Below are 15,622 nucleotides of genomic sequence, written 5' to 3' on the forward strand. Positions count from 1 at the left end.
AAACTCCCCACTATCCCCTCGCACACGAATCCCGTCTCCCTTGAGGAAGGGAATGTGCAGAAGGGTGTGGGGAGGAGGGAAGGGCTCTCGGCCGCTCACATCCTCTGCTTTCCTTCTTAAATCTCCTCTCTGAGGCAAATAATTGCTAAATGAAACAATCCCTGCTGCTACGAGCCCCTCCTTGCTCGCGCTTCCTGGAATTGTGTCCGGCTCCCCTGGCGCCCTGCTCGGTGCAGGGTATTTGAGCACTTACCAACCCCGCGTGCTCGGGCACCCTCTGCTACCTGCCCCAGAAACTTAGGCTGCTCCTTACCTTCCCCTCATCCTGCTTTCTCTTCCTCCAGTAGTGGATTTTGGCCTTAGCTCCCTTCCATCCCAATGCCAAACCTTTTACTGCCTCCAAAAATCTGCTGACTCTGGATTAAGAATATTAAGTGAACCCCACAAACTTCTAGTGGCTCCCTGATTCACAGCTGCTTAAAGGCTGGTTTTGATAGCGTTGCACACACTTGCATCACGCACTCAACTTCACCTGTGAGCACCTTAATCTTCAGAATTAGCTACGGGACTTTTTTTCCGTCTGCTCAGGAAAAGACAAGATTAACAAGGAAATGCTCCTTGGCCCCATTCTCTAGCCCAGCCCTCCAAGGAAACGGGCTGAACTTCCATGGAGAATCTAAAACATCCCTGAAGATCAGGCTGTGTGCTATAGTGTAAAACCAATTGACAGAGGATGGTAATTTAGGAGAACCTAAGTAGAATAAGTAAGAATAAGTAGAATGAAGACATGGAGTTCCTTTAAGGCTGGTATAAACTGCAGCATGCACAAAGCGAACAGCTGACAGACCCTTTTCTGACTCTTTAAAGAAAAGAAGAGTAAAAATCACACACGGGAGCACATGACAGCTCAGGACTAGAAGCCAACGCTGCAGCTCTAAAAATAGGGCCCTTCTGAGGCCGATTGCATTTCAGTGTGAACCTCTAGGGTCAGACTAAAACGTCAGGCTTCTTGTAGCTGAGGTCTCAACACGGGGAGCCTTCGGTGGCCCTCTCCACTCAGAAAGGAAGGAAAATAAAGTCACCCACTGAATTAACGGGCGAGGGTTGGAAGGGGTATTGTGCTGATCTGGGAAACGAGAAAGGGAAGGGAAGAGCAAAACCTTCTCTGCGGCATCAGAAGGGCCCTGCTCACCACAGCAGCAGTTTGCGATGCAGAAGAGCTTCAAACCTCCCTGCACTGAGCTGGCGAGCAAGAAACCAGGGCCAACTGCAGCTTTTGGGGGCTCCGAGCAGGCTCTTCGTGCGGCCGGCTTGGCCAGCGCTCCCCGAGGCGACGCAGAGACCCAGCGGCACCGGGGGCTCCTTTCTAGGTATCACAACCACGGAAAACGCTCTGCATTTCCACGTATGTGCTCTGCACAGCATCAACCTGCCAAAAACCAGCACCCACCTGCGCTCGCTCTATAAACGGCCCCAGAGGCACAAGAAAACCCTGCCCTAAACACTGAAAATAAAGATAACCACTCTGAATAACCTCTTGCAAGCACACAGAAATTCTAATACTACCATTTTTGCAATGTGGAAAAATGAAACTGGTCTCTCTAGTTTCATTACGTAAAGAAAAAATAAATAGGCACCACACATTGAAGAACCCACAACCTTAAGGATTCTATGATTCTATGATTCCGTTTCCAAACCTTCTTCAATTAAAGCAATCTTTGTGAGATGGGAATTTTGACAGCGTCACTTGAAATAAAAACCAACATCCCATAAAACCCAACGGAGGTGACGCTGCCCCGATCACACGTTAAGTGGAAGGCAGGGGAAACAGGAGCTTTTATGGGTGTATTTGCAGAGTGACAGATCCTGAGCAGCACAGCTGAAATCATTACTCAATATCACACTTGGCAGGCACAAGAACATTATTTGCATTAAGTTCATTATTTGTACTTCTACCTGTCCTCCCTTCCAGCTTTCCTGACAACTGCTTCTCTCTTTTGCCCATTCTTAATTTTGCAGTGTATTTACCTCTTCCAAAACAACCACCAACGTTCACTGCTGCTCTGTGTCAGATCCAGGGTACGTGGATGTTCTACCCGGACAACTACTGTCTAGGTGGAACGAAGTCCCTGTCTAAGGCAAAGCACCACATGGAGTGAAATCACCCTCTGAAAGCAAAGCACAACAAGGAGAACCGCTTGAAAACACATCCCACCTCTTTTCTTTCAGCTCTTTATAAGGAAAGCAAGAAAAAAGAAGTTCAACATAAAGTCTTTTAAAAGTCGAATAAAATACAAGTGAAGAGATTGTATTTCTACCGCTTTGTGCAACTCCTGGATGTGGTGGCAACTCTAAACCTCTACTACAAGCACTTACTTCACCCTCAATAAAGGTGTCACACAACCATGGCAGATACAGTGTCAGCTGCAAACACCACAAAACAAGAAGTGCTAAACGTACCTGAAAGCAATCGAGATAAGACTCAACCCTTGCTCATCTCGGAAACGCTTTCTTTATGATCCCTTTAAAACACCCGCTTAGAATTCTAAACCTGGGTCAAAAAACACAGTAGCCACAAGTGCTCGTCAATACACCACAGAAAATATTACTTACAGCCAGGTTAAAATTATTTCTAACAAAGACACAAATGCCAATCAACTTCCATGGGAAATGCTCACGCAGCCCAGAAGCGGCTGCTATACTCCCAGGCTCGGGATACTTGGGAAAGGAAAGCAGCTATTCATGAGTTTATTTAGTATGGTCCCCATGCAGAAACCTCAAGTGCTTATTAGAGATGGTATCTCGCTCTCCCTAGGTTATTTGTCTAGACGTATTTTAATTAAATGGCATGATTCTGGTCACTGATGTGGTGAAAATTACTTAGTTTCCTTTAATCAGGGCTGCTGCTCTACATGAGCTTCCTGCAGGGGAACTCTCAGCACATGACAAGGGAGGAGCGGGGCTGCGCTGAGCCCGGTAGCGCCCGGCTCCCTGCAGACCCCGGAACGCACGCGGTGCAGATTGCAACAGTGCCGACTGCAACCCGTGTTTACCTCCAAACCGCAGCAAAAAGGCTGCTCTCCCACAGCACTAAAGAGAAAAATCCCAGGAGACCAAATATCCTTTTGTTTTCCCACAGGAAGCCACCTGAAGGCTTCAGCAGCCAGTTTTGTGCCCATGCGTGAAGCCTCCTGCACCTTCCACGCATGCACAATTCCCAGCATCTTCATCCAGTCTCCAAGGCAACGGAGAAGGGGATAACATGGGACCATGTCTCACAGACGTTTCAGCAATGCAACGCATGGCCTGGACAGCTTCTACCCTTCAAAGGTAGAAAGACAAATAGGTGTGAGAGGTCTTTGGGTCAGAGCTAGCTCTAAATTCCACCCACTCTTCACCTTCAAAGAATAACTAGGCCTAAAAGTTTCTTTAGGCACTGAATGATACATGACCTGTCACAAAATCCCAAGGCGGAGACAAGTTAGGAAACAGGCAGTCTTTGGATGCAAGCCCATAGAAGTTGGAGATCCTTCTAACAGGTTTTTGCCAAAAATCACTTGTTTTCACCAGTGCAGAAAGCAGAGCACAGGGACGAGTTCCCCATAGCAAAAGAGGAACCCTCAGGGTTCTGCTCTATGCCAGGATAGACTGCTGCACATTTTATTAAAAATAAATCTACAATTTTAAGATCCTGTAACTAGGATGTAGCAGCTGCTAAAGCTCAAGGGTGTCCCAGGAGGGACACCTATTCACATGGTAGGTGCTGCTCTCTGCCTGCCCAGCTCTGCCTGTTTGGTTCCTCACCTCCCACTGCTTGAGAATCATCTCAGCAGCCAAAGAGGCTGCTCAGGGGAACAGCTCAGATAAAAGCTGTTGGATTTTATGCATCACAGAGAACTGCACCTATATCTACATGCAAACAGCACAGAACCAGGAAAACACAACCCCTTTCCATATGCAAAAGGGACAGAACAAGGAAAATACAAACTATTTCTACATGCAAAAGGGACAGACCAAGGAAAATGCAAACTTTTCATTCCAGATCTGTCCAGGCCCAAGTAAATTTGACTTCTAAATAAATACTTACAGATTTAAATACAGAATTCAACAGGATCTCTGTCTTAATTTACTAGATAACACTGCCTTGTGCACCACAGCGTGCTAAGTGGGGGCAACGGGTTATTTTACTTTGTTTTGTATTTTTAAGCAACATTTAAAGCCCCCTGAAACTGCGAGCAGGCTCTCCTTATCCTGGCAGCACACAGAAAGGGCTAAAGGGAAGGGAAGGGAAGGTTGTCAGCTCAAAGCCAGGAGGAAGGACTTGCTGCATCCTTCCCAGGGCAGAGGACGGTGTGGCAGGGTTGAACGGGGGTCTCCCACGCGCTGGGTCGGCGCTGAAATCCCCATTCTTGATGCACCGGCTGGTTTTAGTCACACAAACTCAAGTCAACTTGGCACTAAAAATGCAAAGCTGCCCTGCAGCGCAGGATAACTCACAGCAGCATCGGCTGCAATTCACTGGCTTACTGCTCATTTGGCCTGGGTGGGGAGGGAGGGGTGACAAAAATAAAGACAAAATAAGCAGATGACGAATTTGCTTATTGACCACACTAAGAGATGCGTTAAGAAGATGCAGGGAGAGAGGTGGGGGATACAAAAGCAGGATGTGCAAGAAGCAGGAGCTGGAGCAGCGCTGATGTCAACCACATAATGCAGCCCCTGCTGGGACAGGCTCAAAGACCAGGCAGCTATTTCAACATTAACTATTTGATTGCTCCACTTCAATGCATCTACAGAACTACCACCACTTCAGAATTAGCTTCTAATTCCACTAAAGCCAGAGAGAATTTTTGTGTGGACTGAAATAAGGAGCTTGTCAATGTCTACATTAGATTGCGGGAACCCCAAATTTAGTCTGGTTTAAAAGTTTTCACAAATGGTGAACCGAAACCTCAAAAGATAAAAGCTCATGTTTACAAGGTATCCAGGCACTTGATTTTAATATGTTCATAGTTTCCTCCAAAGGGAGGACTCCTGCATGTAAACTAAGGGAGGCACAAGTTTAACTGGTTGTCATATCAGGCACTAGGATCACTTGCTCAAGGTCAAATAAGGTGTACAGGGAGATATCAAAAAATAAAAGGAATTCAGACCTCAAATCCATGCATCCCTAGTCCCTACAGTCATTCTCTTCTTCCCATTCCACAAAAGAGGAAGGAAAAGTCATTCAAAGATTGCAAGCTTCAATGTACATTTTTTTAAAGAATAAAATCATCTCTTTTGAGAATTTTCAAACCTATGAGTTCCTTTAAACCTTAAGAAGGCGCTAAAAAATTGATTTGTTTCCTTCTTAAGTAATGGAAACAGTTGCATAAGAAGAGACCGATAAACTGCTGTTGTGGAAAAACTCTGGAGCTACATTGCAAAGACTCAGAGCTACTTGTGAAGGGAGATTCCCAACTCCCCAACACACCGACCGCCTGTTAGTGCTGTTAGAACGGGCAGGCAAGGCATAAAAAGGCTCCTCTCCCACTGTATTCCTATTTCAGCTGTTTTAGAATTCATTCTAAGGTTAGGATTACTGTGCTATGATGAGTCTGATGCAAGGGCCTTCTGGTATTCCAACTCCTTCTTAATCCTAAGGAGTATATAACGAAAGAAAATGAATTGATCTGTGATTAGAAATGCTGGGATTATTACACAGGAAGCAAACACTGAATGACATCCTGGGCTAAATAAATGCAAGCCCTTCCGTCTGAACCTGCCGTGCAAGGCTGCAGGGATCCCACCCGCTGCTCGGAACCGTGAGGATCCTCCGCTGCAGACCCCAAGGGAGCTCAGCAAACGCCATGTGCACGAGGAGGAACTGCCACGAAGTGCCATGTGCTGCTCTCATCCAGGAGCTCCCACCAACCGCGGCGGGAACGCCACGAGCATCTGCACTTTGCTGATCGCTGGGGGCTCCCCGAGTATAAAATTCCATATGCTGCGATGCAAGTGCCTGGTTCTATTTATACGGAGCAGATGGCAGCGCTCAGACACGCAGCCCTGGCACTGCACCCAAGGCCGAGCTCGGAGATGCCACCATCACAGAACTGGCACAGAGAGGGCTGCGACACTGATCCAGAGCAGCAGAGGATTCAGAGATCTGCCCACGTTACACCATGCTGCTGAATTTGGACATTACACCCACACGATCCCTCAGCACAGACTCATTCAAACCACTGCACTCACAGGGCTGCAGTCTCAACGCCATCGGGAGGAGAAATGGGACTTTCTCCTATGAAAAGCTTGAGCTTGAGCCACAGAGAATCTCGCTCCACTTTATCATTGCTCACATTGCTCAATAACAGCATGTTTTCTCCCTCTCTTTCTTTTCTAATTATCCGCATAATTACTGCTGAAATTAACAGTAAATATTCAAGGGATGCACAGAATCAAAATATGTTTATGCCACACACTTTTTAAAGCCAGCTGCAAAACTTCATTACGAGCAAGAAATTACAGCATCATCCATTTACGATCCTCTCCTGCAAACAGCAGCAGGGATGCCAAGAGTCAAATGGTCTTTTGTACTTTAAAACAAATTACCATTACCTCCTAATTGAAAAACACTTAAAAGAACCAAATGGTTGCTAAAAAACAGCTAGTCTGCCCTCCAGATACAAAAGAGAGCAACTCTTTGCTAGAGACAATAAGGAGAGATGACAGCTGTATTGTCTTCACCTCTTGGGTTAAAGATTTCCATCTCTAAGTGCAAAAATACATTAACCCAGTTAAATAGCACAGGGAGGCTAAGGGATATATCCCAGGAGACACATTAGGACAGCGGTAGAGAGGGACAAAAACTTGTCTCCCCGTTCTTGGGGGGCTGCAGGCCCGGTGAGCAGAGCACAGTGTGGTGTGTGCACCTCTAACACAGCAAGCTGGATTACAACTGACTCCCCAGCTGAGGATTGCTGAAAGCATTAACATCGCAAAGCCTGTAATACAGTAATGAGATTTTTAGGAGGAATATAGCCTCAATTTCAGTGATTTGGGGGTTTTTCAGCTTGGAAAAAGTGTGCTAAAAATCTACCTCTTGATGAAAGCAAAGCCCCAGCTCCACATGCTTTCCTGAAAACTGGAGCAGGCAAGTCGGGCACTGCAGCATCTACCAGCCTGGCTGGTGTTTGCAACACACCAAGGCATAGGGCGCTCTCATAATTCAAAGCTCCTAAATGCAAAGCAAGAGAAGTTAATGGCAGCAAAAGTCTCGTTCAATTACTTCTCCTCTAAGACGAAGCTGCCTGGGCTGCCAGAACTGTCGTGACAAAACCCTAGCACAGAAAAGCCCTCTATTCAGTCTGCACAAAGACCTGGGAAGAAAAAAACCACAGCTTTCACAAAAATGCACCCTGTTAGTACATGGAACAGTATGAGGGAAGATTAAGTCATCAGTCTTATAGATCAAAATATTACCTCCATGTGGCTAAAAACTCAGTTGTTTTCAAAGTGCCACCCTTAAAGGGCTTGAGGAACCTCAGAACTGCACTCCCGCGCCACCGACATCCTACCTGGCCTTCAGAAACAACAAGACAAAAACAGTAAGGCCAGGAGCCAAACGCTCATGAGCGAGTCCACGGTGCAAGTTTTGGGAAGAAGTTTTATCATCCTCAAGCTTTCAGCTCCAGTAACTGAACCACTGGACGTTTCCTGGCCTTAATGTTACCGTTCTGTACCCTTTGACTGTCCTCCCAAATGATTTTCATAATCTTTTATCTTACGAAGGCCTTAGAAATAACCCTGAATGATTATTATTTCCTTCAGTTAATCTCTGATCATCTACTTAGGTTTGTCATGGAGATATGCCGCAACAGAGAGAACTATGGAGCAAATAGTCTGCTTGTTCCTTTCTTAAGCACTATAAATTCCTCTGTATTTGTTCAGTAGCTTGTCTCAGTATTATTAATCTCTACAGCAGGAACTGGAGAACAAGACTCCAGTAATCCCTTCCAAAAACGAGGCCCCCAAAGCAGCATTTCAGCACTATCACCAGAGACATCCTCTCTCTCCTCTCCCAACATGCTTATTAATCCTTGAGTTGCTGTTTAATTAACTTATAAAATGGCATTCTAGTGTCAGCTGATCCGACCGTCCTTTGCTAAAGGACGAGCAGTAATCAGAGGGAAAAAGCAGAGCCAAACCCCACAGCTTTTCCACCCACACACAGGACAGGCACCTAAAATCTCTTCTTGGCTTTCGCACTGAAACAGAGCTGAAGATGGGCAGAAGATCCAGAGAGCTCGATGCCCAAGCCACAGCCAATTCCTCTCCATTCCAAGATCCTGATTCCCTGAACGCACGGATCAGAATGATAACCACGAGCTGTGCAAGCCACAGCATTTGAAGCGGGATCTCCCAGGTGAGCGTGAACGGAGCTATCCTCAAAAATGTCAGGCAGGATCCACGCGGAAGCGCCCTCACCTCAAACACGGCCTGGCAATCTTCAGAGATTTTAATACTGCATGTCAATGAATTACTTAATTCAAAACTGAATCCATCCCCTTGCTATGTATGGTTGCTTTCAAAGCACTCGATGTGGATTCCTCCTGCTTCATCTGCTGTTAACTGCTCACCCTCCTGCAGCGGGTTAGAAGGGTGATAAACTTCTAAAAATTATTTCAAAAATCCTAGATAAAGCACAGATATGGGGCTAAACTTCGATCCTGCAGAGATGGCTAATATTTTTAACAACTGTACAGCCTGTGTGTGTAGGTTTAAGACAAAACAAGGCTACCTGAGCACTGGAAACAAACCTGCATACACTATGGGAAGGTGTTCATTAAACAAACAGTAGTAAACTTGCTTTTCTAACTTGTCTCCCTGCAAATCACTAGCTACAGGAAGGAGACCAAACCTGATGTATCCCTTCAGCATGTTTTCACAGCATTAGCTTTTAATAAATATAACATACTCCACCCTCAGAGCAGGGAAATCCTCTGGTTCCAGCAGAAAAAGCTTTTTTTTTTTTTTTTTTTTTTTAAGTATTTAGATTAAATTAAAGGTGGGTCTTTAAAATAAGCAGTGAATTGTACTGCACAGAGCTATCAGAACCAGCTTGGCTAAATATGTGTAAGCCAACTTAGTGTGGATACAGAAATAGGAGCTTTGGGGTCTGGGAGGCTGGTGTTCTTGTACATATTTTTATTATTTGTACTACAATAGGGCCTTCTGATGCCAGCAGAAAGTCAAGCAGGGCAGTGCTGGGTGCTGCACAGACACGAGCACTAAGACACTGTCCCTAAAACATCTTTATAGATTTCAAACAAGGACATTGGGGGAAAGACAGACCGAGAGGCCCCAGCTCAGCACCACGCTGCAGCGTGTCCAGCTCTGGGGCTGGATGCAGGTTCCTTGCTCACACCTCAAATCTCACCTCAGTGCTTTAACTACGTGACCAACCGTTTTCCTCCGCTAGGTAACGTTCTTCAGCCTCTCACAGGCATTAAAGAATCTCCCTTCCTGTCTTCAGGACTGTCCTTTCTCGTGAAGCCCTCTGTGCGTTTGCTATTGAGCCAGGTATGCAGACCTAGGCCCTACCCTTGCCGCTCTCAGTATTATTTCAATATTATGCTTTAAATATTGCAGTGAAACAAGGCGAAATGGACTTCACCAGGTTTTGGATCAGTGGGAAATAGCACTTCAGTGTTGCTAGATAACTTGCTATGTCCTGCCAAAGCAAAGCAAAGCTGGCAGAAGAAGAGGGCTGTAAAACTTAGCCACAGATCGCAGCTCCCAGCCTTGCACGGGCCTCGCGCTCGTTTTCTTGGTGAGCCATGGAAGAGTTGCCTGTGTGACCTTAAGACAACTTTGACTATTATGCAACCATCCTTTCTAGCTTACACACAAACAAGTATGGACAAAAAAGCACGGGGGAAAAAGCTTTACAAGGAACCAGTTTGTTACTTCATCTGTTCAAGCCCATGTGCCATCAGAAAGGTATTTTCAGGTAGCATTCTATAGGCATATATAGACATATATAGTAAATCATGAGTGCATCACCAATTGAGGCCCCAAATCTTATCTCTGCGTTTAAGTAAACAGGCTACCTGCTAACTGACTAAGGAGGCCAAAATAAGGAATGAGGCAGAAAATAGGGTGAGTTAGCACAGGAAAGACACAAATCTTCAGGAAACCTGCATTAGTTAGTTCCACCCTTGGGAAACAAATTATTTACTCAATCCTGTTCTGGAAAACATGTTCTTTGCTCAGAAACATTGTGAGTAAATGAAACCAGACAGGCAGGAGTCAGAGGTGTACATGAGAAAAACACGCAGAGGGAGATGCTACCTCGCTGCTCTGTAAAGGTAACCTTGCATGTGTGTCAAATTGGCAAGTTCCTTGGCACTCCAGCTTCTTAGCACCTCATCTCCCCTCTTGTCACTCAAGGCACTAGCCTGGACATCATCTCGAATTCTGACTGCTCCCTAGACACATCCAACCCACGTTTTAGTCTTGGAGACCCTGTGTAGTATTTCCACTTTCCGCTTACAAAGATAAAACTCTTGTCCAAGTTCTTATCACAGCAGGTGCCTCAGCATGGCCTTTGCCTAGGTCTGACCCACGCAGACTTACTCTGAGGGTATCCACCCTTCTACAACAGGGCAGCAAGGAGCATTTATTACTGCATGCCCTCTCTGCACACTGTTCCACCAGCTCCATTTTGTGATGCAAACGTGAACCACTTCATTTTATTCTGTTTAAAGAAAAAAGATTCCTACCTGTAACTGACCTACGATATCAGCCTCTTTCACCTGCTTGTTCAGCTTTCAAATAAGTATGGAGGAATGCTTCCTTTCATGCTGCCTGTAGTCTTGGGAAGTCTCCTTAAAAATACCAGCAAAAATACCTCATTAAAATCTTTGTTGCAACCACTACTCCCCTCGCCCCACCACCAAGGAAGTCAATGTCCTAACTGCTGCCTTGCAAACAGGGCCCATCTAAATGGCAGAATCTACCCTCAAGGCTTCTGCCCAGCCTGCTGCCTTATCCCTGGATGAGGGCAGGAAGAGCTTTCCAAGCACAGAGCTCGGCCCAAATTAGTGTTTCTCATATTGTTCTTGCACTTAAAAACATGCCCGTCCAGCTCAGGACCCCAAGCTTTAAACCACAACCGCTTGTTCGTCTTCAACACATCAGGTACCAAGACAAGCAAGGAACAGCTGCTCCTAAAACTACAACTTAACAGCAAGTTTTGTTACTGATACCAAAGGAATGCCTGAAAAGCCACTCCTCAAATACTCCCTAAAGAAGTATAATCAAAAGAGTATTAGTTCACACAATGGAAAGAATGAGGACTTGAACCTCATCCAGGAGAGCAGAAGAGACATACCCTGGTATTTGATGGATGAAGATTACAGAGCCCAAGACAGGCTTGTTCTTTTATTTTGCAGTACTGAAAGACATTATCAGCAGCTCCTGCCCTGCTCTCATCTTGATTAAACAGCACAAAGGAAATCAGAGCAACACTCTATGGAATATATTTATCAGCATGAGCTTTTGTACAGAGGACTCGGCCAGGCCACATATTTGAGGTGGGACAGCTCTCCCTCTGAACCCATCACATTGTACTTACATCCTATAGCATCCTATACTAGATGCTATAGAGACAAGATAACTATAACTACAGAGACTATAACTAGAGACAAAACGGTAAAACAGAGTTTCAAAGTAGGCTATTTTATAGCAAAATTAAAACAGGAATCTTATGGGAATGTCTGGATCATATACAGCACATATAGCTCTGTATTTTGGAAGTTAGTAATAGTGGTTTCATAACACAATATAGAAAAAGCTATGGAAACACCTAACATTTAAAAGGATACAGATAGGAATTCTTAATATGGGATGAGTCACGTAGATTCAATATGAATCACTAGTATCCTACACAGTTTATGCAGCTCTCAGTGTTAATGATGAGAGCATCACCTATCTGTATCTTTATTTTTCCTTCTTCAATCATCAAAGAATCAACAAAATTGCATTACACAGATGATCACAAGGATGCGTGGCTGTATAATCAGCAATTCCAGTGATAGGAAGTGACCTCCAAGCTCTTCCCCTGCGAGAAGGGAATGGGTTGCTGCGAGTCACTGCGGCAGCGGGTGACGATCCCCCTTCCGAAGGATCCAACACAACCAGCACCTCCCCTCAGATACCACCACGCCACGGATGAGCCCCTGCCACGTCCCACCTTAACCTGCCACTGCCTAGAGGAAAACCAGAAGCTACAAACCCCTGCCAGGAGCCGAGTCCAAGTCAGAATGCAGCTAAACACCTGCATCTTCAAGAAAACCCACCATACCCACAGAAATTCAGCAGGAAAGCCTAGGCATGCAGGAGACAGGTCCATGCTATCAAGAGTCAATGCAGAAGTCGCTATCAAGAAGGAAATAACACAGAAAAAAAATAAATCAAAGCAATATTGTCAGAAAAAGGAAGTTAAAGATCCACATTATATCTGTTCTGTACAGTTTTAATGATAATGTAATATTAGCAGCGCGAGGCACTGTAGTAAATTCAAACGTAACTGAAGCGCAGAAGGAAACACACCACTCCTACACGGAGCTTCTCCAGCAGTTTCCAAGCAGCAAAGCTAGTCAGTCAGCACAGGAACACCAAGACCTGTTTCATTTCCATATCACAACCGGGTACGGCCCAATGCCCCAAATCCAGCTCTGCTTCAGTCCTAAGGAACTCCAGTGTTCCACAGTAGGAAATAACTCAATGCAAACACTGTGCCTGAACAGAATTATTTATTACATTATTTCAGGATCCAGGAAAGGCTGTGCCTTAATTACAACAACATGTGTGGAACTGCAAAGGCAGTTCCTCAGCACGGGCTTCTCAAGGAGGCTCCACATTCGCAGGAAAACATTTGCTTTCCTAACACAAGAACTACTTTTCACTCCGTCCTGGGATTTGCAAACCACCCTGCCAAGCAGCAGCGAACGTGCCAAATTATAGTTGTGCACAGCAATGTGAGGAACAGAAGATCAGAACAACAGAACGCCACGTTAAAAACCAAAATGGTACTGTAGTTTAGGCCTGGGTACTGCTTACAGAAGACACAGAAATAAAAAACCTTTTTTGAATAATATTTTCAGACACATGAGGGAGAAATTAGACAGACAGGTCTGTTATGGTCACCTCTCAGCTTGGGTCACAATATAAAGGTGTTCAAGCCAGGACTGGGTTATGACCATACGGGTTGGCTTGAAAATCAGGAATACCCACACTGAAAACCCAGCCCGCACATCTACCACCACTGCAGGGTAAATTGGGTGTTTTTAGACTTTCGGAGGCTTTTACCAAAGGGTTTAAAACATAAACTTGGTATTTTGACTCCTGAAAACATTTCAGAGCTTTTTAATCACAACACTCATGTAAAATAACTCGTGGAAAAAGGAGAAGGAGGACCCAGCAGGATCCCCCCAACATCAGCAAGGGGGCCCTGGCTCCTCACCGGGTAATCAGGTGATTAAGGAAGAAGAAAACGAAGCAGCAAATATCTGTGCTTTGAAACAGCCAGAATAAACACAGAAAAAAAGTAGGCGCTGTCTATTTGTGTAGTTTTGAGGAACATTTTTAGTTAATATAGGGCCCTACATTGAAGGTAATTTTCTTTTCATGCTTCTACTCCTCTGGTTGGCCAGGAAATACAGCACAAATCCTGCAAATTGAAGTTATATATGTTATATCTATATACTATACCTATATGCTTGCATGTAGGCATTTAACAGCATACAACCTTTTCCAAACTATGTAATTTGTTATGCTGAAGGGATGGACATAAAAACTCGGTAAACTCTCTATGACCAAATAAGCTTAGCATGAATCTATATACCATTAACTTCTATAGCCTCATAGCCACTGCCCAGGCGTGTGTGTCCTCGTGTCACTGAGGCAGCACCCCCTTCCCCAGCACATAACTGCTGCTTGTTTGCTGCAGCTCTGTTGTGGCGTGGAGAATAAACACAACCGACCACCACAAAGCAGCAAACCAGCTACAAATGCATTTTCACATATCTTCGTTACTCTGCCAGCCCCTGTGAGGTTTGCCCCAGAACGCATCCTTTTTTAGGCCAACGGTTGCACGTCTCTATTTGCTGCTGATTTACTTCCAACCCCACAGTACTTGACTGCATCACAAATTTGATTGCAGCCACGCTCCTTACAAAGCTCTAAGCACCACGAGTGCTGCAATCATATTTAAGACTGCTGTAAAAATAAGGGAAACAGCATTTAAAGACCTTAGACCTAATTATCCACTTGCAACTCTTCACTTCCCTCATTTCTAGGTAAGGAAAGAAGAACAGGTATTTTTCACTCTGGTTTTGAGACTAACAAGGAAATCCTCTGATTTGTGTTACCTACCTTGTTACCAAAAGCAACCCAGAACATGCAGGATAAACTCAGCTGAGGCGTTGGGGTATAACGGGGGTATGTCCTTTCAGAACTGAATTTTCTGCAGTGGTGGCAGTGTCTGTATTAGCTTTCTCAATAAATCAAACACCCTTTGATGAGGTAGCTCCATAAAAGTCTCAGAACTGTCATTTTAAGACTACTGAGAGGCATATCCCCTGTCACTTTAGGATTCAGCAGAAAAATTTAAGAATACACAATTTCAAACACCTTATTTTGAAAACAAGTAGTTCCTGTAGTTATTTGCTTCTCCCCAAATGTTTCCACAGCCACTAAAACAGGCCAATACATGAACATTCCTGCAAGAACACGCCAATACCAACAACTCGACACTTAAGAAATCCATGTCAACAAAACAATATCCACATTCTACCATGGATAAAGAAACAATTAAAGGCTGCAGGTCTCATACTTGAAGTAGGAAAAAAAGAAAAAAATCTATATAATGTGTAAAAGAACATGTAGGAGAATATACCTCACCAAATACCACTGTCATACCCTTATCATGCTGCTATTTTATTATCAGGTCCATATTACTTTTCTCAAACCTGCTCTTTTTTTTCCTGGCAAAGCACTTAATATGTAAAGATCATCTTACCCATGACAGATGCGAGTACAAAGAGAACTGATTTACTACAAAGCAACAAATACCTTTTAAAAGTTACTTCCCGGCAAACTGTCAAATGGAGTTTTATTGCTTTATTTTGCTACAAGGTTAAATAACCCCGGCGACATGAAATCCACATTGGTGTGTGTAAACCAGAACGCTGCCGATAGCTCCTAAGTGCGTTCAGAAACGGGGAAAAAACGATCACAAAGGGCATTTGACAGCACGGACCCTTGTCAGCTGCATTCCCAATAAACAGACTACCGGGATATGTTAGTGGTGGCGGATAAAGAGGTTATCGTTTCAATAACTGCTTGTGGTCACACGCTAGCGCACAAATGCAGACCCAGAAAAGCAGCTGGATTTCCAGGGAGGCTTTTGGCTGAACTACAAGGCTTCATCTTCCGCCGCACCCCGAGCCCGGCTCCCTTGAGCTGCTCAGCAGAGCCCTGCGCGGCTGACGCGATCCTGCGGCGAGGGCCGAGGCCCGGCGCGGTGACAGCTACAACGGGAGGCCGCGGCGGGAAGGGAACGGGAGCCGCAGGAGCC

The 15,622-nt window shown here is 45.0% G+C and overlaps 1 protein-coding gene across 5 annotated transcripts in view; it reads right to left on the bottom strand.

Annotated features, from left to right (window-relative positions):
• DVL1 (dishevelled segment polarity protein 1) overlaps positions 1-15,622 on the bottom strand; it is a 39,182-nt gene that overhangs the window by 23,009 nt on the left and 551 nt on the right. The window lies entirely within an intron of this gene.

Source organism: Tinamus guttatus, unplaced genomic scaffold, assembly GCF_059628265.1.
Source record: "Tinamus guttatus ecotype Peru unplaced genomic scaffold, ASM5962826v1 Tinamus_guttatus_pri_ptg000652l, whole genome shotgun sequence".
Taxonomy (NCBI): Eukaryota; Metazoa; Chordata; class Aves; order Tinamiformes; family Tinamidae; genus Tinamus; species Tinamus guttatus.